Here is a 26,367-nt window from a genome sequence, read left to right on the forward strand (position 1 = left end):
ACACACACACACACACACACACACACACACACACACACACACACACCTCACCACCTTTCATTAAACTCTAGTCACTCCCATTTGCCTTTAGGACAAAATAAAAACTTCTTTGCTTGGCATTTAAAATCTTTCACCACCTGACCTTATTCTACCCTTCCTGCCTTATTACCCATTATTCCCTTCTATCCACTTTGCAACTGTGCCAATCTGGACTTCTTGCTGTATTTCCAATCCCTGTGCCCTTTTGCACTGACCATCCTTCCTGTCTAGATTGTAACCTCTTGTAACCTCCAAGAGTCCTTAGTCTCTTTCAAGAATTAGCTCAAACAAAACATTCTGTATGAGGCCTTTATTGGTGTCCCCAGCTGCCAGTATATCTGTCTCCTTGTATCTATCTTATACGTGATATATAAGTCTGTATACATGAATGTTTTCTCCCTTATTAGAATGTAAGTTCTTTGATGGTAGAAATAGTTTCACTCTTGTGTTTTTATCTCTAGTGTCTAGCTAGCATAGTGCCTAGTACATAGCAGGAACCTAATAAATTGAATGCTTCATTGATTAAAGAGGTTGGCAATGAATGATATATGCACAGAACCTTGGCATGAAAGGGCAGACCAGATTTCAGACCAGGACCAAGCCTCAATGAAGGAGCAGTGTTTCTATTCACTGTTAGTATTTGTTGCAAGTTGATGGTACTGTGAGAAAGGTGACTTTTATGGGTTGGAGAATGGTGGCAGAGAGAGCAACAGAGAAGAAGGAAATCCTTTCTCCTTCTTACCAGCAGATTCTGGATCCTGCCCTCCTCTATCCCACCATTCTCAGCTTGCAAGGCAGATGGGTGGCAGAGAGGAGGCAGACTTTCTCTCCCCCACTTTCCCCTGGCTCCCAGTATTGTGCAGTAACTTGTAGTTCCTTCTGACATTCAGCTTTTCCCTTCCTTACGGTGAAAAATGCCATTGATTACAGACCTATCAAATTAAAGCTTCAGGAGCCTTAAGTGAGCAATTATTATCAGCTACAAAATGCTGGAAATTGTTTATTAGGCCGCCTCTCGTTGTTTACTCTGACAGCTTCCTGTAGAGCTCTCTCTGAGCAGTGTGGGTGAGGCAGGGGAACTGCTTAGGAGCAGTCTGATCTGGCTTCTGAGTGCTGTTCCAAGGCAACACTGGAAGCTTGAGAAGAAGAGTGAATCACAGACCCCTTGAAATGTTTAGAGGTCAACTTTTCTATCCACCTCTCTCCAAAAAATCATCACATAAACCCCCATAGATTGAGAAAAATGAGGGGAATGGAGAAGGCAGTTTCTCCAATTTAAAAAATTCCCATGGAAAGAGCATTGCAAATTACCTTCCAAGATCTTGTGTACGTAGAATATCTTCCTCATGTCTAGCCTATATCTCTCATGCTGTATTCTAAACTCAGTAATAAATAGAACATGGTAGAAACAAAAAAGACAAATTATCATAAAACAGGCAACATAGTCACTGAATCATAGATTTAGAAGCATAAGGGATTGTAAAGGTTGTTTAATCCAATCTTCTCATTTTGCAGATGAAGGGGCTGGATCCAAGAGAATGTGAAAGAAAAAAGGAAAAAATCAAGATGGCTCTGGCTGAAATTGACACAATGACTCATGTTTATATGATTAAGGTTACAAAGTGCTTCTGTATACTTTAACCTTCTTGGAGACTCTATGACACAGACAATTCAAGAATTATCATCCCCATTTTACAGATGAGAAAACTGAGACTCAGAAAAGTAAAATGTGAGGCTCCAGTTCAAAATATTAAAAGCTGAGAATGCTGGGACTTGACACTATAGAACACAGATACCTCAAGATTGGAAAAGGGTAAATGCCCTAATTTTTAGAAAAGCAAAAAGGACAGAGTCAGCAAACTACAAGGCAGAGTTCAATTCTGATTCCAGGAAAAAATCCAGAAGAGATTATTAAAGGTGATTGGAGAATACCCAGAAATGGAAGTGATTTCAAAGAACCAACATGACTCCTTCAAGAAGAGTTCATGTCAAACTAAATTAATTTCCATTTTTTGACAAGGCTACTAGTAGATGATAGGAATGCTGTTAACATAGTTTATCCAGATTTTAGCAAAGTTTTTTTATAAGGTATCTCATACTATTATCCTGGAAAAGATAGAGTGATATACATTAAACTATTATATTATCAATTTCACAGTTGATCTCAGAAAAGTAGCGATTAATGGTCCAATGTCAAGATAAGAGGAATCCAGTGGAGCACTCTAGGGATCTGTCATTGCTCCTTTGCTGCTTAAAATTTTTATCAATAATTTAAATAAGGGCAAATGTGATATACTCATCATTTTTTCAGATCACACAAAGCTGGGAAGGACAACTAACACAGGAGACATAGAATCTAAGATCTAAGAGTATCTTAACATATGAGGGTATTAGCTGAATTCAATAAGATTAAATTAAATGCAAAGTCTTGTGCTAGGGTACAAATAATCAATTGTGAAGGTTGGAGAAGGCATGGAAAGGAAGTGATTATTCTAGAAAAATATCTGGGGCCTTTAATGGAATGCAAGTTGAATAGGAGTCATCGGTGTGGAGTGGTAGCTAAAAAGCTAATGTGACTTTGGGCTTCATAAGAGGGGGATTGCTTTTAGGAATAGGGAAATGATCATTCTACTTAGTTCTGGATACCATGGTTTAAAAATAACACTGACAGGTTGTAGGTTAGTAGTATCAGATGCAAATAGAAATTGATCCCTGCAGGAAGCACAATTAATTTTGTTGTAGTTCAGTCATGTCTGACTCTTCTAACCCCATTTCTTGGCAGAGATTCTAGAGTGGTTTGTCATCTCCTTCTCCAGCTCATTTTACAGATGAGGAAACTGAAGCAAGCAGGGTTAGGTGGCTTGCCCAGGGTCACACACCTAGTAAGTGTCTGAGGCCAGATTTGAATTTAAGAAGACAAACCTTCCTCACTTCAGGCCCAATTCTCTATCCACCACACCCCTTAAACTGTCCCCCTGGTGGCCATCTGGTGCAATGCATACACAAAAAGAACACACCCAGGTCATCCAATCTCTGGTGAAGATTTCCAAGGAAAAAGAATGCACCACCTCTTCTGGATGACTATTCCAGTTTTGGAAAGCTCTAATCTTCAAGATATTATTCCCAAGATAAAGCCTAAATTGACTTGAATTAACTAAGAAAACAACAAATTAGCACTATGTGGTATTTTTGTTTATTTTGTTAAACATTTCCCAATTACATTTTAACTTCATCCAGACCCTGCTCAGGAGTTTTGAGCGGCTGGAATTTGATAGTTCTGCTGTAGAGTATCCATGGTAGGACAACTGGGATAGTGAAGGACCCTAAGTCCATGGCCATCTGTAAAAGGAACAGGGGTAATGTAGCCTGGAGAAGAGAAGTCTCAGGGACGGTATAATAGCTCTCTTCAAGTATCTGAAGAGCTGTCTTGAGAAATGGCGATTAGACTCATTTTGTTTGACTCTAGGAGGTAAAATCAGTAGAAATGTGTGGAAGTTGCAGAAAGGCCTATTTAGGCTTAATGTTGGGAATAATATCTTGAAGATTAGAGCTTTTCAAAAGTGGAATTGTCCTCTGAAGGGGGTTGTGAGTTCTTTCTCCTTGGATGACCACTTACTGGGTATGTTCCTTTTGTGCTAGGCAGCCACCAAGGTTCCTACTGTTAAGGAGTCCCTTGAACTTGTCTTTTTCAGTTACCATATTTTCCAGAAATAACGGACCCAGAATAGACCCTGAACATGTCAAGAATGAAGTCCAGCCCTGGGCTGATATAATTTATTATTTGCACCCTAAGCTGGACTCCCTGCATATCCTTGGGAGTCAAGGCAGGTATCAGTTAGTCTGCACTAGGCTGAGAAACTGTACAGCTGGAACCCTTGTAGGTAAGCAAACCATCCTATCATCATAGTCTAGCAGTTCCCAAGGGAAAAGAATGTTGCTTTTGGCATCTTACTTATTCATTATTTCTCCTCCCCTTTGGGAAGGGATTATCTTTTCCTCATGCCTACTGCCCTTTTCCTCCTTCCATGCCACTCCCATTCAGTAAGAAATTTCTGTTTGTTCCTCCTTCCTTTGTTGTACTGTTACAAATACGCAAGCTTCTGTTTAGATTATGAACTCTTTGACTTGCATAGGGTTACACATGCATGTTCATTTCTCTTGTAATAAATCCAGTTGTAATTCATGTCTCATGGACCTGTGATTTTTGTTGTGTTTAGTTTGGTTTGGTTTGGTTTGTTTTAACATTCCCAAATCTCAAACCCTGTGATTCTATGATATCAGTACCTAGGACAGTGCCTAGTACCTTAGCAGGCACTTATTAACTGTTTACTGATCAATATATTTATGTATGTATATGTTCATCAACAAACCTTTTTTAAGCCCTTCTATGTTCAGGGTCTGCGCTAAGTGATGAGGATACAATAGCAACAATAAAAAAGCAAAAAAAAACTCCTTTCCCTCAAGGAGCTTATATTCTAATGACATGGACTAGATAGATAGATAGATAGATAGATAGATAGATAGATAGATAGATAGATAGATAGATAGAAAGACAGATATGTACATAAAAAGATACAAATAAAGTAGATGGGAGCTAACCATAAAGCAAAAGACACTGGCATCTGGGTGGGGGTGGGGGTGAGGAATGGAGATGGGCTTCTTGCATAAAGTGGTGTTTGAAATGAACCTTGAAGGAAGTCCCAGGATTCCAAAGGGCAGAGGTGTATATGTAAATAGCAGCACAATTTAGTGCAAAGGGAAGCAATTCACAACCTCTCTAAGCTTGTTTTCTTCTGTATAAAGCAGGCATAATAATACTTGCTCTACTTCTCAGGTTTGCATTTTAAACCTTAAAGTAGCTGATTGTGTTAGCTCATGCACCCAGGGAGGCTGTAGGCTCAGGTGAAAGGTGCCTGAACTAAGTGAGGCATTGAGGTGATGAGTTCCCAGGAGCAGGAGGCTACTGGGTTGCCTAGAGAAGGGCAAACCTGATCGGGTTGGAAATGAAACCAGTTAAAATTCCTATTCAATTCCTCTTAAAATAATATCTGGCCTCAGATGTTCACTAACTGTGTGACCCTCAGCTTCCTCATCTGTAAAAGGAGCTGGTAAAGGAAATGGTGAACCACTTCCGCATTTTTGCCAAGAAACCCTGAAAGAAGAGTCAGACACCACCAAAACAGCTAAACAACAATAACAACAAAATTCTTAAGCCATTCAGTAATGCGATCAGGTCTGTGAATAGTGCCTGAACTTCTAGCCTGGGAAGATAGGGAGAACTAGTTGTTGTTTCTTAAGTAATAGAATGAAATAGAAATATGAATTATTATTGTTGTCATTAAGGATAGGGAGAGGCCCTATGATTTCATTGGTATAGGAATAAAGAAACTCCTTCTACTAATTAACGTAGGTCTGTATCTTCTCTATAATTTATAGTCTGAGGGAATTGCTTAGACTCAAGGTCCTAGAGCACTGAAAAATGTTAAGTGACTTGTTCAGCCAGTAGGAGTCAGTCATGAGGCAGTGCATGAATTCATGGCCCTACTTAGCTCTGAGACATCCTCCATCCTCCATGTCATACTCTCCCGTTATTAGTAGTAGGATTAATACTTGTATTTGTAGTTGTATTCAATAAGAGAAGAGAGTTCTAGACCTGTGATTTTGTTGCTATAGGGAACTCTATGTGTCTAAGATCCCGTCCCATAAAGATTAGCAAATCTCCTGTAACTCCTGAGAAGTTCAGTGATCGTGCCAAAGTCCTGTATCTTGACTCCAAAGATGTTTCTCCATCAACTATGCCATATGTACTCTTCTTTTATTATCTCTCTGTGTGTATGGTATGTCACTATATACACAAATGACTAAAGCAATCAAGAAACAAACAATTATTAATCATCTGCTGTGTGTACGAAGCTCTCCAGATACAAATAAAAAAGAATGAAACAAGACAGGAGACAATGTAGGCTCTCATATGAACTGAGTGAAACATCCCTTACAAACATTCACTTCTCTTTCTCTGTCTAGTCATACGTGTACATGTCTGCCTGACATTTCTGGTCTTCCATAATTTTTCTTTACTCTCCACCTCCAAACTATATTCCCATTTCTCCCTAACACAAATGCAGTCTCCTCACTATCCCCTACAGCCCTCATGCCTAGATCATTCACTCTTCCTTCTTTATACTATTACAAATCCTGCTTGCCTTTTGAGGTCCAGTCTAAGTCCTATCTCCAACTTGAAGCCTTCTTTGAAAATCCCAGCCAACATTGATCTCTCCCTTCATTGATCTTCTTAAGCACTTACAGTCAGTACCATACAATTAGCATTTAATTATATACTGTCTTATATTGTTCTCTAATTGTTTCTTTTGCACAAGCTTTGTCTCACTAGGCAAATGGGAAACCCCTCAAGGACAAAGATGATGTCTTATACTCTTTCTGTGTGTCTCCCCCAGTGCCTAGCACAGTGTTAGACTTTACTATATATTAATTTAGCAATTTTTTTTTTACTTTATTCATTGATATTGGGAGAAAGGGCTGGCATCAGTTCTTTATTATGGCTGCTATAAACTGTCTAACTGGCTATATTTTCTATCATCAGTTACTATTTTGGGGCCATATCTATGGACAAGAGTATAACAGAGGTCACCATCAGCCTAATCTTGGCACCAAAAAAGCCAGGGAATAATAGTCCGGGAGCATGACATTATCCAAGTTTGGATGTATTCCACAGGTCAAGAATCCAGTTAAGACACAAGTCAAAGAGCATAGAGTTATCAGGAATCCAGGTAAGTCCCAATTGAATATCAGAGCAAGTAAGTCTAAAGTCTAGGACAGGGATGGGGAACCTGTGGCCCGAGGCCACATAAGGCCTTCTAGGTCCGTGGGTTCATCAGCCTTTTGACTGAGCCCGAGTTTTACAGAACAAATACTTTTATTAAGGGGATTTTTTCTGTGAAGTTTGGATTCAGTCAAAGGGCTGCACTTGAGGACCCAAAGGGCTACATGTAACCATGAAGCTGCAGGTTTCCCACCCCTGCTTTAAGAAGTTAACTAAGTTGGGTCCAGGTATCAGCATTTAGGGCACTGTGATGAGAACTTAGTTTGAAAGCAAGGTCTTTCCTAATCAAGGACCTCTGTATAGGTAGCAACTCGTCCTTACAGGTAGAGAGGATGAGAAGAACTTACAGGTCTGAGTGGTTAAATGGTTACAGCTGAATCACATAGACTGTTAGAGCTGGCAAGGACCATGGAGATCATCTAGTTCCAACTCTCCACCCCCACCCCTACTTTTTTTTTTTTTAACAAAGCAAACTAAGATTCAGAGAAGGAAAGTGACTTGGTCACACAGTAAGTGAAATGGCAGAATTGGGAAAAAAAACTCCATTCTTCAAAGTCCTGATGCAGTTGACTAGGGAGCAAGTGAAAGAAGGAAGGAAGGAAGGAAGGAAGGAAGGAAGGAAGGAAGGAAGGAAGGAAGGAAGGAAGGAAGGAAGGAAGGAAGGAAGGAAGAAAGAAAGAAAGGAGGGGGGAGGGGGGAGGAAGGAAGGAAGAAGGGAGAGAACATTTATTAAGCACCTACTAAGTGCCAGGTACTGCACCAATGGCTTAACAAACACTTCATTTGATCCTCACAACAACCCTGGGAGTTGAGGAAGTAAGTACTATTGTTATCCCCATTCTACAGTAGAGGAAGCTGAAGTAAATAGGTTAAATGATTTGCCCAGGGTCCCACAGCTATTAAGTATCTGAGATCAGATTTGAACTCAGGTCTTCCAGACTCCAGGTCCAGCACTCTATCACTTTCATCACCTAGCTGCCTCTAAGAGGGGTGATTGAAGTGAGTTTCTGACTCCTGAATTGGCAGGATATTGACCTGAATGGGTGGATAGCAGTTTTCCAAAGGGCCTTGCTTCATTCATCTCAGGTTGTAGCTGGACTCCAAGGAGAGTCTGCTTCTTTCCCCTCCTATGGCTGTAAATAGAAAAGGCTTTTGAAGATCATGTGGAAAGAATGCCAGTCCTGTTCAGTGAAATCTGAACACCCTCAAAAGTGAAAATATGAAAGTTTTCCCCCTCTCCCACACTGTTTTTTTTTCTTTTAAAGGGAAATCATTCAGTTGTCGACATTGGTGAGGGTTAGTCATGTTTGACTGAAGAGGTAATTTGACAAGATGTGTCTTCACTGTCATTCAAATGGTGGGAATAGAGCATCTAGCACACTGGGGGCTGTTCTCTCCTGCCATCTTCATCTCTTGTTTGTGTGGTTTTGTCATCTCCCTAATACATCCTGTTCCCTTAAAGTGACTCTTCTTCTGGGTTTTTTTTTCCATAAATAATCCGGGGTGTGAAGAGGGCAGAGAAGAAAAATTACCATGAGACAAGGAACACTGACACTTGCCCAGAAAAAAGGTGTGAACTTAGACTTGGATACTTCAAATCCAAAGGGACCCTCCAGGAACCTGGATGGTACAGGGTGTCAAGGACCAGTGTGATTTCTCCTGGCAGCAGCACCTGCCTGTCTTTATATATCAACTCAAATGAGTTAATTCCTCATAAATGATGGGTTTAATGAATAACTACAGGAGCTGGCACTCAGGGGGTCCTGGTCAGGGTCCAAAACAGTTGCTATCACTGCTTTGTGACATCTCAGCAATAGGGGTAAGAGGGAATGAAGAGTTTGAGGGGGATAAATGTTCTGACCTTTCTGTAATATATTCTTCCATGACCAGTATCTACCAGAGGCAGAATTTCATTGGAGGGGGGGGGATTTTGAAGGAAGGAGAAGTGGAGACAGCTCCAAAGCTAGGAATGAAGGAAGTGAGAGCTTCCACAGTCCTGAGGAAAATGGAAATAGATGATGGTCACTGCCATGTCCGAACCCACCCATGAGGTTTTTCCAGAACTAAGAGAGAACGAGACCTGGTATTCCAGACGTCCTGAGTAAATACTAGTTATATGCCAGTTTGGGGGCAGGTTCTGGGATTAAGGAATTTGGCCTCATTTTCCCACCATAGGTACTTTATATGCTCAACTTCCTCTATTAGAATGTAAGTTCCTTGATTCTGTGCTTAGCAGTGTCTGACACATGACAGGCAATTAACAAATATTTCCTTCCTTCCTTCCTTCCTTCCTTCCTTCCTTCCTTCCTTCCTTCCTTCCTTCCTTCCTTCCTTCATTCGTTCATTCATTCACTCATTCTGTAGATGGAAAGGAGCATCAGTTCTTTCCAGAAATTTCTTATTCTAGATTCATAGGATTTAGAGCTTGGCCTTGAAAGAACAGTTAGCTCAACTCAATTATTTTACAGGTGAACAGAGAGCCATCAAAGTAAAGTGACTTAGCTAAGTTCACACAGATAATGTCAAAGCAGAAATTCTAACCCAGCTCCTCTAAACTCCAAATCCAATATTCTACCCCCATGCCATTGATTTACCACATATTATTTTTTCACATTCAATTTTTAATTTTTGGTTCCAAATTCTCTCCCTCATTCTATCCCCTCCCTTCCCCATTTAGAAGGTAAACAATATGATGTTGATTGTACATGCTGTCATGCAAAACATATTTCCAAATAACCATGGTTGGTTGTTGTTGTTTAAACAAGAAAAATAAAGTGAAAAAATATTCTTCAATCTGTACTTCTCTTTCTGGAGGTGGATATCACTTTTCATCATGGTTCCTTTAAAATTTTCTTGGGTCATTGTCTTTATCAGAGTAGCTAAGTCTTTCACAGTTGATCATTGTAACAATATTGCTATTACTGTGTACCATGTTCTCATGGTTCTGCTCATTTCATTTTGCATCAGTTCATATGAGTTTTCCCAGGATTTTTTGAAACTATCCTGCTCATCATTTCTTGCACAATAGTATTCCGTCACAATCATATACCACAACCTACCTATTCAGCCATTTCCCAATTGATAGATATCCCCTCAATTTGCAATTCTTTGTGAACATGAAGAGAGTTTCTATAAATATTTTTGTACAAGTAGGTCTTTTTCCCTTTTCTTTGATTGCTTTGGGATACAGACCTAGCAGTGGCATTTCTGGGTCAAAGGGTATTTACAATTTTATGATCCTTTGAGTGTAGTTTCATATTGTTCCACAGAATGGTGGAGGCAGTTCACAACTCCACTAATAGTGCATTAATCTTCCAATTTTTTCACCTCTCTTCCAGAATTTGTCATTTTCTTTTCCCTAATTTTAGTCAATCTGATAGGTGTGAGGTGGTATCTCAGAGTTGTTTTTAATTCTGCAATATTTTATTAAAGGGTTGGTTGCTGAACATCAAGAAAACAAAGATGTAATCACACAGAGCCAGCATGGTTTCATCAACAAGTCATGTCCAATTAAATTAATTCCTTTTTTTTTTAACAGTTAGCATAAATCATCTATTCAATAAGCATTCATTAAGAGTCAGGCACTGTACAAAGTATTGGGGATAAAAAGACAAACTAAAGATAATCCCTGTCCTAAAAAAGCTTATATTCTACTTAGGTGGTACATATGTACATAGATAAATAAATACAGGGTATATAAACATAAATATACAGTAATTGGGGGAAGGGAAATAATCTAGACTTAGATCTTTAGATCCTTGAAGGCGTATATGTGTTCTAAGAGGAAGGAATAAAGGAAAGCATTCTGAATATTGGGGCTCAGCCTGTGCAAAATATGAAGAGGAGAGATGGAGTGTCATGTAAAGGGTATAGCAAATAGGCCAGTTTGTCTGGAATGTAGAGAACTTTGGGAGGGATTCATGTCTATTTATCCTAAAAATATAGGCTGGATCTACATTACGATGGTATTTAAATGACTATTTTATCCTAAAGGCAAGAGGTAGCCAAGTCTCTCACATGGAGGAGTGACATGGCCAGATTCACACTTGAGGAATATCAATTTGGCAGCTATGGAGGATGAATTTGGAGAATAGATTAGAAAAGGGAGTAAATGGAAGCAGGGAAACCAATAAATACACTACTGCCTGAAATAAGCTGGTTATGACATTAGTCAAAAGATGTAGCTAGCTGTTACAGATGCTGTGGAGGTAGAATGGATAAGACTTGGTAACTGTTGGAAACAGGAAGAGTGAGACATATTAAACTGCTATAGATAGAATTTAACAGATTTTAATGAAACATTTGACAAAATCTCTCTGACTATTCTTATATGAACCCAAAAAGTAACCTTTATTATTCTTGGATTTGATAGCATTATTGGAAGGATGTTTCTAGTGAGGTGACTCAGGTAAGCAAAACCTTACTTCTTTATCCTTTACAAAACCCTCACTTGATTCTACAATCCCTATTAGCTATTTTCCTTCTCCTTTTCATGGCTGAAATGCCTGAGAAAGCTATCAAGATTTGTTGCCTCTGCTTCCTGTCCTCTCATTCTATTCTAAACCTTCTGTAATCTGACTTTGACCTCATCATTCAACTGGAATTATGCTTCCCAAAGTTACCAATTATCTCTTAATTGCCAATTCTAAGGAACTTTTCTCAATTCTCTTCCTTCTTGACATCTCTGCAGTATTTGATACTGCCAATGACCTTCTTGTGGGCATTCATTTCTCTCTGTGTTGACACTGTTCTCTCCTGGCTCTCCTCCTACTTGTTAGACTGCTCCTCCTCAGTCTCTTGATGGCTTTTCATTTAGGTCACACTTGCCTGTCCTTGGCCCTCTTCTCCCTCTATGCTGTATCCCTTGGTGATCTCACTAACTCCCATGAATTCCATTATATCATCTCTATGCAGATGATTCTCATATTTATTTCTCTGGCTCTAACATTTGTCCTCAGTGTCCTCCAGTGTCATATCTCTAGGTGCCTTTTGAACATCTTGAATAGGATGTCTCATGTATAGCATGGGGACATCTTAAACTTAACATACCCAAAGCAAAACTCATGATCTTTCTCCACTCCCTGGATCTCCTGGCTTCTGAGTTTCTCTATTGATGAAGGTACTACCATACTCTCAGTTATCTAGGCTAGAAACCTGGAGGCTATCCTGTACTCTTCACTCAAATTCCCCCTACATATCCAATTTGTTGTTGTCTACTTGTTTCTTCCTGACTTCACAAGACCTCTTGTATACAGCCTCTTTTCTTGACTCACTCGGCTGCCACTCTGGGGCAGGCCCTCATAGACTCATGCCTGGACTACTACTCAATAAACACCAGTGGTTCTCTATTATCTTCAGTATCAAATATAATTGAACAGCTAGGCAGTTCAGTGCATAGTGCTGGGCCTGGAGTCAGAAAAACTCATTTTCCTGAGTTCAAATCTGGCTTCAGACAATTATTAGTTGTGAGACCCTGGGCAAATCACTTAACCTTATTTGCCTCAGTTTCCTGATCTGTAAATGAACTGGAAAAAGACATGGCAAACCACTCCAATATCTTTGTCAAGAAAATCCCAAATGGATTCGTGAAGAATCAGACACGACTGAAAATCATCAAACATAAAATGTTCTATTTTACATTTAACATCCTTTATAACAACAGAGTCAAAATCAAATAAAGATGTGGAGGGCTGGGGAGAGGGGTGTCATTTATCCATCTATAAGGATGCCTTTGGGTACATACTGACTTTGTTTTAAAATATGATATTATCTGCGTTTTATTTATTTTTATAAATATTTCCCAACTACATTTTAATTTGATTTGGGTAGCACTGGAGAGTGCTACCGGCAGTGTGTTTGACACCTCTGCTTCAAAATTCAGCCCCTTGCTGCCTTTCAGTCTCCTTATGTTTTGCTCCCTTCCACACATTATATGATCTGGGTGCACCTGCCTGCTGGCTATTCCTTGAATAGGACACTCTGATCTCCAGACTCAGTGCCATTTCCCTGCTTGTCCCCATCCCCCCCACCCATGCCTGGAATCCTCTCTCTACTCACCTTTGCCTTTTAGCTTCTCTGGTTTCCTTCAAGACTCACCTCAAAGATCACCTTCTGCAGAAGCCCTTTCCCTGCCCCCCTCCCCATTAGTGCCTTCTCTCTGGGATACCTTCCATTTACATTGTAGATTTCTTTTATGTACATTTTTTTACAGGGGTCTCCTCTATTAGAATGTGAGCACCGTGAGGGAAGGAATTATGTTCTGTTTTGTTTTGTTATTGAACTGTCTTTGTAGACTTAGGTACTGGTATGGTGCCAGCTCCTAGCAAGTTATACTTAATAAATCCCTGTTGATTGTTCAACATGGTTTTGTTGATGACTGGGAAGGTAGATGGCATCTTTATCAAACCTGAAGATTAAACAAAGATAGGAGAATAGTTAGAACAATGAATTAAAAAAAATATCTATAACAGGCTAAAAAAAACATTGGGCCAGCCTGACTGAAATGCAATTAAATAGATATACATTTAAAAGTCTTACACTTAGCTTAAAAATCAGCTTCATAAATGCATGATAGGAGAGATATGTCTGAACAGTCAGCTGTTTGAAAAAGATCTGAGAGTTTTAGTGGACCATAAGTTAAACATGAGTAAATAGTATGCAGCCAAGACAACTCATGCACAAGAAAAGACAGTCTGCAGAAATGAGAAGGTAATAATCCCTCTATATTCTGCCCTAGCCAGACTAAGTCTGTGCTCCATCTTCCTTACTGCCTAGTTGCTTCAACTCAGAGTTGAAGTACCTTGGCCAAAGGTACTAAGAAGTCAAATGACCTGACCAGGATCACACAGCCAGTACATATGAGAGATGGGAGTTGAACGTAGGTGAGGGACATAGTGTAAATATTATTATCTCCATTTTTTCAGCTGAAGATACTTAGGCTTGGGGCATTTAGATGAGCTGCATAGCTGGCAAGTATCTGAAGTGGGACTTGAACCCAGCGTGTCTAGCAAAGAGTGGAGACTTCTTTCCTCTACATGCCATACTACAGGCTCAGGTTTTTAAGAACAGGAAAGTATACCTCCTGGAAGAGATCAGTGTTGTCCTGGGGCAAGCATGGAGGGATTATATAGGACAAAGATCTTTGCAGGGCCTCATATGTTCCCAGATGTTATGCTGGGAACTCATCCCTAGGATTTTGTCCAAATGAATTCCAGGCATGACGATGGTTCACCTTCATTCTCCTCTATCCAGACAAACCTTGAAGAGGTTTTGACTCAGGATTTTAACTTCATTCCCCAGACCAAACTTCAGTCTGCTAATGACTGAAACCTCTCATGTTCAAGCAGAGCTGACCCTCCACTTTGCCCTTCCATCGACTGCCGGGGATGCACCCTTGTTAAGCCCAGTGAAGAGGCGGCTTAGCTGTTTTCTTTGTCCTTGCGCTCTTGGGCGCACGGTGCTTCATGGGCTAGGGCAGTGGCTCTATTGACGTTATTGATGTTTCTAGTGGAGAGGAAAGGGAGGGGGTTAATGTTGCATGTGCAGGGTAAATTGCTTAGACTCCTGTGTGGTTGTCTCTCCTCTCTCCTATCAGTCTGACAGCCTTCAGTGCAATGAGGGTCCAGATTCCTCTCCTGCTAAGTTCCCTGGGACCAAAAGCTATCTCATCTTTACTGGCCTCCTGAGGAGTTGGCTTGGGTGAGCACTGCGGAGAGCAGAGGTAAGGACAGGTAAAACCTGAGAAATGGCATTTATGTGCGTTGGTCAAGGTTTGAAAATAGTGCCTTCTGTGTGTCCAGAGGGCTTGAGACTTCATCATTGTTAATCCATCATTGAGTATCCAAGATTTAGAGCTGCAAATCTGGGAAGCTGGTTCAAAGGCCATCTAATCCAAGCCCTTCTTTTGATAGATGAAAATAAATCCACCTGAGACCCAAGAGAGTTAATGACTTGCCCAAGATCACCCAGATAGGAAATGGCAGAGACGAGATCTAAACCCAGGTCCTCTGACTCCAAACCTACGTCTCTTGCCAATGCACCAACATTAAATTGACTTGTTACATAACAAAATTTATGAGCAAAAATGAGCTGAATTTTATGCCATTACCATGTTTACATTTACCAGAATGTGAAATTTAAGTGTCCCTTCTCATGCCCACCCATCCGTTATGCCCTAGGCAGCTCCCTACCTTGCCTACTTCTAGTTCCATCTCTATGGAAGTTATGTGATGTAGTGGATAAAGGAGGAGCCTGAAAAAGGACCTGAGTTCAAATGTGATCTCAGATACTAACTAACTGTGTGACCCTGGGCAAGTCATTTAACCCTATTTGCCTCAGTTCCTCATCTGTAAAATGAGCTGGACCAGAAAATGGCAAACCACACTAGGATATTTGCCAAGAAAACCCCAAATAGGGCCATGGTCAGACATGGCTGAAATGGCTCAACAATAAAGTTCTATCCCTGATGCAGATCTTATTGAAGGGAGACAGGGACAGGAAGGTACCGAAGAATACTCTGGAGAAGAGGGGTGCAGGGTTGGTGAGTGGACTTGGGAGAGGCCTAGAAAAGACATGGCTCTCAGCCAGCACCCTCTACCCTTCTTTTCTGGTTAGCTGCTGCTTTTATCATGGTGGGGTTATAAAAAGCTGAATAACCCCCCCACACACACACACACACACACTTAATCAAACTTGTTTTCTCAAAGTATTTATAGAAAGAACTTTGACTGTCTGATGTTATCCTGTCATTCCTGTGCTTCCCCCATCCAAGATTAATATTTCAACAGAGTGCCTTTGACTCTCAGTAAATATACCAGGATCAATTGTTTGCTAGAGCCCCTGCTCAAATCTGCCTTCGACAGTAATATTTTAAAGTTGATTGGATCTTAAAATTGTAAGAGGTCCCTGGTGTCTGGACTTTGCTGGCATTATCAGCTCAGCTGTTGTCTTACAAAGCAATCTCCTGTTGAACCAGGATATTCTCTCCTGGGCTGCACTGAGGCCAGCAGAGAGAGTGGTGCTGGGGACCCAGGGAGGCTCACTTAAGACTTAAGTGATAGTGAAGAATGAGGATGCATCACACCAGCCTGTGTGACCTTGGCAGTACAGGGAAACCGTCCTTGTGGTACCTTGTATAAGCCTTGTAGGTTGTATTTTTAAAATTTCTTTTCTTTTCCTCTCTTTCTCCCTTCCCCTTTCTTGTTTTATTTTTTAATGTCTGTTGACAGTGTCATCCCTCAACTTGATAAACTCAAAAAAGGGAGGCCTGGAAAAGTATGACATGGAGGTTGACATAATCGCTGAGTGTTCCTGGAGCACTGCTGAGATCCCAGCTGGAGGGTGCAGGAGGTGGAGTTACTGGGTTATTAGTCCTGGGAGTTAGTCAATGGTGGATTTGGTGAGTGGTGTTTTCTATGCTGGCCACAATGGGGATACTTTGCCAATACCCAAATCCCAGAAAGCAAGGGTAGATAAGTCCAAACTCTAGTAGACCAGGTAGGAGGATGAATGATTAAAGTGGACCACCAGGAGAATATGGTGCCAAGATCAGCCAGAGATATTTTGGGGTCTCTGTATAAGTAGTGGTGGTGATGGTGGTGGTTGCAGAGAGTGAGATCATTGGCAGGGACCTGACCTGCTCTGTTTGATGTGAATAATATTCTCTATTTCTATATGGGGCAGGGACTGGGCTGGGGGACAGTTCATTTCTAAGCACCATGTTATACAGTACACTTACTTTCTGGTCTGCCCTATCCTTTGCTCTGAGAGAGACCATTGCAAATGACAGGCTATTTTAAACAACACAGTTGTTGGCCAGTTCTCCTCAAATGTGGAAATTTCTGATAAGTCTTCTCCCTCTGGTATCAGATGGCATGAGTGCCACAGATTGAGCTTTCCTGGATGCTTGTTTTTTGCAGTGCTTAATTTACTCATGAGGATGGAGGAGGAAATTTAGTAACATACTTGCCTTGGTCCCCTAGACACAAATCCCCCACCCACCCTGAGCAGAGGAGTAGGCTCAGGGCAGTTCTTCCTGCCCCTGCCATCCTCTATGAAGAAATAGGTCTTCACTGAACCCTTCATGGAGGAAGGAGTCAAACCTCCACCTTCAACGGATGTATGTGCTGACATTCTCTTTCACTTCCAGGGCTATCTAATTAGGTAACAAGTGCCTTCCCATCATCTCTAAGTGACGAAAACACATCTTGGGGAGAGTGTTGACGATCTGAACTGGCCTCACCTGGGAAGAACAGTAATTGCTCTCTGGTGCCCTTCCCAGAGTGTGATATTTATATTATAAAATGGAATTTAAGGCTAAAAATAAAGACAGTTGTCAGAGCTCTGGAATATTGATACATGTATGAGTGACAACACTGACAGCTAATCTGGAAAAGCTCTCATTGTGTCCAGAGTTCTAAAAAAGGAATGAAGATAAAATTAATAAATTAGGTCATTTACAACACACATACACACAGGGAGGAAATTGTCTTCTCAGCTTGCTGGATCACCTACTTGGCCTGCATATGAAATACACTGAATATGGAAAGCATAATGTAACTGGATATAAAATAGAAAATTAGAATCAGACACAAGAAGACCTGTGTCAAACCCTGTCTCTGACACTTCTCTGAGCCTCAGTTTCCTTATCTGTATAGTGTGTAATAAATATGTAAAATGTTTCTCAAACTTTCAAGCACTTGATAAATGTTTAAAAATAATAATAATTCACTCATACACATATCACACCACACCTAGGGATAACATTCCTCTCACATGGTCACCACCTTCATTCAGCGCCCCATATACTCATGCCTGGATTGTTGCAATGGTCTTCTGGTGGGTTTTTCTGACCCAAGTGCCTCTACATTCTAATTACCTTCTGCTTAGCTCTCTAAGTGTACACTTGACCATGTCACACCCCTAGTCAATAATCTACAGTGGTTTCCTGTTCTCTCTGGGATCAAATCTAACAACAACAATAACTAGTATTTATCCGAGCACTTTAAGGTTTGCAAACACTTCCTATATGGTGTTTCATTATCCCAATTTTATAGATGAAGTAACTGAGGCTGAGAGGTCAGGTGACTTATTCGGGATCATAAACTAATAAGTATCTGAGTTAGGATTTGAACTCAGATCTTTCTGTCTTTGGCTCCAACACTCTATTCACTCTGCCACCTAGCTGCCTCAATATAAAATAAAGTCTTCCATTTGATATTTAAAGTTCTTCCTGACCTGGTCTCTTCCTACATAGTCTTCTTAATTTTTACTACCCTATATTCACTCCACATTTCAGCTACACTGAAAGGCTCACTTGCCCTTCCTTATACATGACACTCCACCTCCCATGTCCATGTTTTTGTATTGATTAGTCCCCCTCGCCTGGAATTCTCTCCCTCATTACTTTAGTGTCTTCATTCCCTTTGCTTCTTTCAAGATTTAGCTCCAATCCCACTATCAGTAGGAACCCTTTCTCAGTCTCTGAAGCTGCTAACACCTTCCCCTATGAGATTACCTTCCTTTCACTACATATAACTTGTGCATACTTAGTTATTTTCTCATAGTTAATTTCCCACACTAGAATGTGAGCTCCTATTTCCCATTTACTTAGCACAGTGCCTGGAACATAGTAAACTTTTAATAAATGCTTGTTGACTGACTGATTGACACATGGTACTTAATGCATAATGAACTCTGCTATTCAAAATAGCCCCCAAATGGGGTGCCTTTTAGTTAATCAAATAGTCTTTTTAGGAGAGTTACTGTTAATGTCATATAGGAATCACCCATTTTTAAAGAATCAAAATATAATAAAATTCACTTAACTCCAGAACTGGAGTATAGAATAGTGCAGTTTCAAGGTGTCTTGTGGTGATGCTGTATCAAACAATTCAGAGTCAGACCAACTCTAATACAAGTATAGGCATTTACTGAGGATTGACACCCTTCAGAGGCAGGCTAGGTTCCAAAAGGAACCAGCAACTTCAGTGAAAGCAAGATGGATTTTTATAGGGTAAAGATGCAATTATATAACATAAATTATGAATATTAAGGAGGTAGGAAGGATTTATTAAGGGATTAGGTAACAGGGGAGGAGACCCTTTTATCATTCGGTGGTCAAACATCCTGGTCATGCTACTTTCTGCTTGGCTAGCTATTGTGGTCCTGTCTGGTCAAGATGGATAGCTGGGTATTGTGGTTTTATTTTGGGCTAAATGTGATGTGATTGAGGTTGAGTACAAGGACACACCTGTTCAAATATGTGAACTGGATCTGGGGGCAGTGGCTTGCTAGGGGTAGTAGCTGTATTGAGTCTGGGGGCCTGACATGTGGTTAAAGTCAGATTTTGTGTTTAAATCAGGACATGCCTGCTGTTTGGTGGAGCCCTTAAGGAAGTTAGAATGTTGGGGCTTGGGGCAGCTTTATTAGAATTCTGTCATAGAGTAACACAAAGGCCATTGGACTGAGACCAAGGAGCTGTGGGTTCTAATCCCAGGTCCTGTGACTGACTAGTTGTATGTGGTACACAATAGGATGAGGTCTGGATTTTCTATCAGAGCATCTGGGTTTGAATTCTACTTCTGTGACTTACTAGCTATGTTGTTTAGGGTAAAACAGTTCACCTTAGATGGAAAATGGGGGCACTGGATTAAAAGATAGCTAAGATTCCATCAAGCTCTAATTCCTGTGATCTTATGACCTTGGAAAGTCACTTTCCCCTCTCTGAGCCTGTAGAGTAAAGGGATCATCCTGGACAATCCCTATGGCCATTTCTTGCTCTAATTCACCCTTATTCTATTTTGAATACCATCTCTATGGTGCTAAAAGAACTTCAGCACCCTGCAGTGCCTCTGGGTCATCATTATGAACATGAGTTCCCCTGTCCTAAGGAAGAGGAGAGGCATCAAGAACCCTGGTTAAGGAAATGCCAGGTTATTGAGAGCTGACTCTAATCATTTTTCTCCCCATCAGTGGTATTCTCTCCACAAAGAGCTCGATGCCATTGGTCATCTTCTGCTTGCTTTCTCATTTCCTCTTTTCTATCCACACCTCCAGCAGGGATTTGGGTTTTCCATTTACTCTCACAGCAGGTTGCAATCCCATGCCTTTCTACCCCAAACAATATGTTTTATATAGTTGTATGGGGGAGAAATCCTCCAAATTTCCTCTGCTACAAAAGTTTTTGGAAACTTTTTTTGTAGGTCTGCAAAAGCTATATCTGAGACCAGAGCTATCTGATGATGTCTCTTTACCTCAGAGAAATCTTCCAGCTTTTCTCCATTTCAAAGCCCTGGGGACCTTACAAATGCTCTTGGAGAGGGAGCTTTCCTCCCCTCTCCCCTTAGCAAAAAAATCAGGTCTGTCACCAGGAAAGAAGAGGTTTTTTTCTGTGGAAATCTTCCTCATGCTGGTTTTAAAGCCACTCACATCTCAGTATGAACACCGCTAACTCACCCTGTTGTCTTTGTGAGTGAGAAGTGAAATCCACACAAAGATAGAAAGAGTTGATCCATATAAAGATTGCAGTCTGGATTGCCATTGGGCAGCGGCTTTCTGATGACTGCATCTTTGCTAGAGACAGCTGTGCAATTGAGACAGCAGCGGGGTTCCAGATGTGCTGTGGCTTGCTAGGCAACAGACTTAGAAGATTGGCAAAATCAGTCCCAGCCAACCCCTAGGGAAGGAAAACATGAGGGTCTGGTCCTGAGCCTTTGTGTAATTCTGTAGCTGGTACTGATGGTGAGCCCGTAGTGTGTGTCGGGAAGTATGCGGGGGAGGGGCCACTATTTTTGACTCAAGATAGAGGGTGTCTGTCAACCACAGGAGAGGTCTAAGATCAAATTTCCCAAAGAAGGTATTTGGATCCACAGGTAGCCAGCACAGATGTGTCAAGACCTGTTATTTTTATCAGTATGGGGAGTCCCTAATAAGGGAATCCCCTCTGCTAGTGCCAACTTAGAGTCTTCTTATAGAGTCAATGGGGCAGTGAGTAAGTGGGGCAGTAAGTTAATTTCCCAGGGTCATGTAGCCAGTAGGCATCAGAGTTGAGATTTGAATCCATTTCTGACTTAGAGGCTAGCCCCTCCGCCCACTAAAAGCAGCTGTACTTGAGACATTGTTTTTCCAAATATCACTAGGCTCTCATTTTCTCACTCTTAGGAGTGTCCTTATATCTACATAGGGGAGGAAGGGAGCCATTTTTCTCCATCATACACAGAACTTCAGAGAAGAAAGATGCTTGAGTAACAGCAGGAAATATGTGGACCAGATACAAGGAAGACCTTTATGATAGGGGGAGCTCTCAAATTTTTGATTCCAATCACTATGGAAGGTGGTGATGGCCCCTTCCTGAGAATGCTAGAACAAGCTGGACCTGCTCTGCAGTGACCCAGCTACTCTAGGAATCAGAAGGCTTTTTATGCTGTGACTTTCCCAACAATCTGGGGAATATTCGGAAGGCACTCCCACCCCCACCCTGCTAGTGGAAACTGTAATAGCAAAGGTGGTAACTAGCAGATGGTGAAAGAATGATCCCTGAGTTCCTGGGCATACCCTGGGAACTTTGTTTTAACTTTGACTTTTATAGTTACTTTAAGTAACCACGAAGGATAACCGAAGTGTAGCAGCAGCTCTGCTTGAAGATGAGAAACACGTGTCATAAAGCATGTTAGACATAAAGGCAGGTGGCTGCAGATTGACTGCAGGTTAAGAAATAGAAAAACCCATATTGTCGTTTGGAAACTTGCAGGGAACCAGGAGTAAATAATACTTCTCATGTAGCTTTAGCCCAGTGTTATCTTAATTGCAATCTATGGTGAGATTTGGAGTTATGCGTTTTTAACAAGCAAACCATAAAATAAGGTTTAATCTCCCCAGAGCCCTGGAGTTAATTTATCTGTCCATAGGCTAAGATCTTTTTAAAGGTTAAGAACACTAGGGTTGCATTCTGGAGTCTCCGGGTTGGTTGGATTGTCTGGTCTCCTAGAGTCAGAGACTGGGAGAGATTCCGTTAAACTCAAGATCTGTCCTAAGGAAATCCAGGTAGCAGGAATTTGGTGCAACTGCAGAACAAGTACAAGTCCCGTAGTCCAAGGAATGAGCTTATGGATTCATACCCTTGTTAAGACCTCCATGGAATGACCTCCTTCTCCAAAGCAGGTCCAGAAGAATTTCTATTTTAGACCCCAGCTGTCCCCTCCTACACTTTAGCATGACTGGGTATGGGGGGGGGGGGGGACGAGTGGGTAGTGGAAATCATAAAAAACATGAAGTTTTACCAACAGACCACCAGAGGTGAGAAACCTGTGACATTCTAGGTCCTTTGGTGTGACCTTTTGACTGGGTCCAAGTTTTACAGAATAAATCTTTTTATTAAGGGAATTTGTTCTATGATGTTTGGATTCAGTCAAAGGGCCACACTTGAGGACCAAGAGGGCCACGTGACCTCGAGACTATAGGTTCTCCACCCCTGGTAGACTTTTGCCTCCTGGCTGGGCTATTGCTATAGTCTTCCACATTTCCAACGTCTCCTCCCTTCCATCCATTCTTATCTGCAAAAATTATCTTCCTCAGCCTAGGCGACTACTCAGGAATCTCTGGTGGCTCTTTATTGTCCTCGACATTTAAATTTGTAGCCTACTTTTTTGGTCTCACTTCCTATCTCTCCCCTTTACACACATGTTCCCCTCCAGCCAACTTCACACTATACCACTCATCTCCACCCCTTTGCACAGGTGGTCCCCCAGGTCTAGCAAGTGCTCCTTCCTGACCTCTACCAGTTCAAATCTGTAGCCTCCCACAAAGAATATCTTGGGTACCATCTCCTACATGAGACCTTTCCTGTTTCCCCAGACAGTGGTCAGTGGGTTCTCTCCCTCCTTCCTTCTCTGTCTCTGTCTCTCTCTCTTTCTGTCTCTATCTCTGTCTATGTCTCTCTCTGCCTCTCTGTCTCTCTCTCATTGTTAATTTAACTTTATATTTAGTGATTTGCATACATGTTGTATCCCTCCCACCCCCTGTTGAAGGTAAGCTCCCTGAGGGCTAGCTAGGAGAGTTTTGATTTTGCCTTTATATTTCCAATATCTAACCCAATCTGTGGTATAAAGGAGGGACTCAAATGATGCTTTGTTGTTGGCCAAATTACTTTCCAGTTCTAAACCACATTCTTCTTTTGTGGTTTTGAACATGAAATTATCCTGTTCCAGGACTTTTGGTGCCTTCTGTTTGAATAACCCCAAATTCCTTAGTTTGGCTCTCCAGATCCTCCACAATCTGTCTTCAATGTGTCTTTTTGGTCTTGTCTCACTCTGCTTCCCCTCATAGGTTATGACTCCATTGGTACATGAAACTCACTGGTGAGGAAACTCCTTCTGCCAATGCAGATCAATATGTTCTCTGCATTTTTTAGTCTTAGATGGTTACCTGGACAACTGAGTGGTTCAGTGATTTGCCCAGGCTGGTTGCATATCCAGTTCTTTGTCTACTATATCAGGTCAAATTTGGGCCCAAGTGGCCAGAAATATTCCAGAGCAGAACCTGAACAAGATTAAAATATGATTGGGAAGTGTGTAACAAAATAAATTAAAATTTAATACAACATAGATAATGTCAAGTCATGGTTTTCTAAGTCAACATGTGGCAGGCAGAGATTGGTTTCTACTTGAGTTTGAAACCACTATCGTACCCATCTTTCCTTTTACACTGCAACCAAAATGTACCCAAAAAATCCCATAGATCACATATATCCCTATACCTGGGCTCATACCATTGCCTAGACTGGGAATGCCACACCCACTCCCTCCTTTCCTACATTGTCTCTACCTACCAGTAGCTAGATAGTACAGGGAATAGAGTGGTGGACTTGGGGTCAGGAAGACCTGAGTTCAAACCTACCCTAAAGACCCTTACTAACTTTGTGACCCTGTGCAAGTCACTTAAGCTCTGTCTGTCTTAGTTTTCTCATCCATAAAGTTGGTGCTGATAATAGCATCTACCTCCCAGGGTTATGGTAAGGATAAAATGAGATAGTATAATCAAATGCTACTTAAATGCTAGCTATTAATACTATTGCCTACCTGAAGCTTTCTCTGACCCTCTCCACCCTATCCCTGTTATAAATGTTCTTTGTCTCTTCTACACTCTCATAGCACTTAATTTGTATCTTTTATGGGTTAACCATGTATATTTTATATTACAGTTATTTGTGAATATTCAATCTCCCTTATTGGATTGTAAGTTCTATAAGAGGCTTTAAAAATTTATCTTTGCATCTTCCCCATAGCACTGAAAAGTACCTTGTACAAAATAAACATTTAACAAATGTTCATTGAATTAGGAGTACGGAGAAGAGTTTGCCTGTCAGATTTATGGGGAACAGAGAAATTTATAACCAAACAAGAGATAGAGGACCTTATGAAATGCAAAATGGATAATTTTGATTACACTAAGTTGAAAAGTTTTTGCACAAACAAAGCCAATGCAACCAAGATTAGGAGGGAACCATACCATTGGGCATTTTTATAACCAGTGTCTCTGGCAAAGCCCTCATTTCTAAAACATATAGAGAACTGAGTCAAATTTATAAGACTACAAGTCATTCCGCAGTTGATAAATGGTCAAAGCATATGAGAAGGCAGTTTTCAGTGGAAGGAATTCAAGTTATCTATAGTCATATGAAAAAATGTTCTAAATCCCTATTGAGGGGTGGCTAGGTGTGCAGTGAATAGAGGTCCTGGAGTCAGGAGGACCTGAGTTCAAATGTGGCCTCAGACACTTAACACAAAACTAGTCTGTGACCTTGGGCAAGTCACTTAACCCCAATTGCCCTACCTTCCCCTCTCCAGAAAGCAAAAAAAAAAAAAATAGGGGCAGCTAGGTGGTGCAGTGAGTAGAGCAACTGCCCTGGAGTCAGGAGGACCTGAGTTCAAATCCGGCCTTAGACACTTAACACAAAAACTAGCTATGTGACCTTGGGCAAGTCACTTAACCTCAATTGCCCTCCAAAAGGCAAAAAAAGGAAAAAAATCACTATTGATTAGAGAAATTCAAATCAAAACAACTTTTAGGTACCACATCATACCTATCAGATTGACTAACATGACAAAACAGTAAAATTATAAATGCCAGAAAAGATGTGGGAAAATTGGAACACTAATGTATTATTGGTAGAGTTGTGAACTAGTTCAACCATTCTGGAAAGCAATTTACTTCACCCAAAGGGTTATAAAAATATGCATACCCTTTGACCCAGAAATACCACTTCTAGGGTTATATCCCAAAGAGATCATAAAAATGGAAAAGGACCCACATGTACAAAAATATTTATAGCAGTTCTTTTTGTGGTGGCCAAGAACTGGAAATTGAGGGGATGCCCATCAATTGGAGAATGGCTGAACAAGTTGTGGTATATGAATGTAATGGAATACTACTGTGCTATAAGAAACAATGAGCAGGCCGACTTCAGAAAAACCTGGAAAGACTTACAGGAGCTGATACTGAGTGAAGTGAGCAGAACCAGGAAAACATTGTACATAATAACAGCCACATTGTGCGATGACTGACTTTGATAGACTTAACTCTTCTCAGCAATGCAAGGACCTAAAACAACTCCAAAAGCTTCACAATGGAAAATGCCATCTACATCCAGAGAAAGAAATATGGAGTCTAAATGCAGATCAAAGCATACTATTTACTCTCTTTTTTTGTTTTCTTTTCTTTTTCGTGCTTCCTCCCATTCATTCTAATTCTTCTATACAACATGACTAATGTGAAAATGAAAAAAAAGAAAGTGTCCCTGTAGTAGTGCCCAACAATTAAAAAGAAAAATAGCTCAAAAATGTTCATTGAATTTAACAATTCAAGTCAATAAACACTTATTAAATACCTATGATGTAAATGCACAGTGGATAGAACACCAGGCCTGGAGTCAGGAAGACCTGAGTTCAGATCTCAGATACTTTCTAGCTTTGTGACCCTGGGCAAATCAATGAATCCCTGTTTGCCTTAGTTTCCCTGTCTATTAAATGGAAACAATAATGTCACCCCCTCTCAGGGTTGTTGTGGGGACTGAATGAGTTGATAATTGTAAAGTAGTACAATGCCTGGCACATAGTAAGTACTATGTAAATGCTAGTAGTAGTAGTAGTAGTTGTTGTAATACTAGTAGTTGTTGTCATAGTAGTAATAGTAGTAATTCTAGTAGTTATCATACTACTACTACTACTACTAGTAGTAGTAAAGGAATTAAGGAAATGTCTAATTACAGTATCAATCCCTATACCTTCTTTTGTATCAAAGTAGAAGAACTTCTGAGATTAGAGAATATAGGACCCTCTTGTCTAAGAATTGTGGAATTCTGAATTGGGATCCTGGCTTCACTCTTCCAGTTGCTACTGCCCAAAGGTACCCAACCAAGAGAATTCTCCCTGAATGATCACAATCAGAGGAGATAAAGGAGAGGGATGGGGTGATTGGAAGAGACAACTTTT

This window comes from Petaurus breviceps, unplaced genomic scaffold (assembly GCF_028583685.1).
Source record: "Petaurus breviceps papuanus isolate PSGF00001 unplaced genomic scaffold, PetGlider_PUasm1.0 91133, whole genome shotgun sequence".
Lineage (NCBI taxonomy): Eukaryota > Metazoa > Chordata > Mammalia > Diprotodontia > Petauridae > Petaurus > Petaurus breviceps.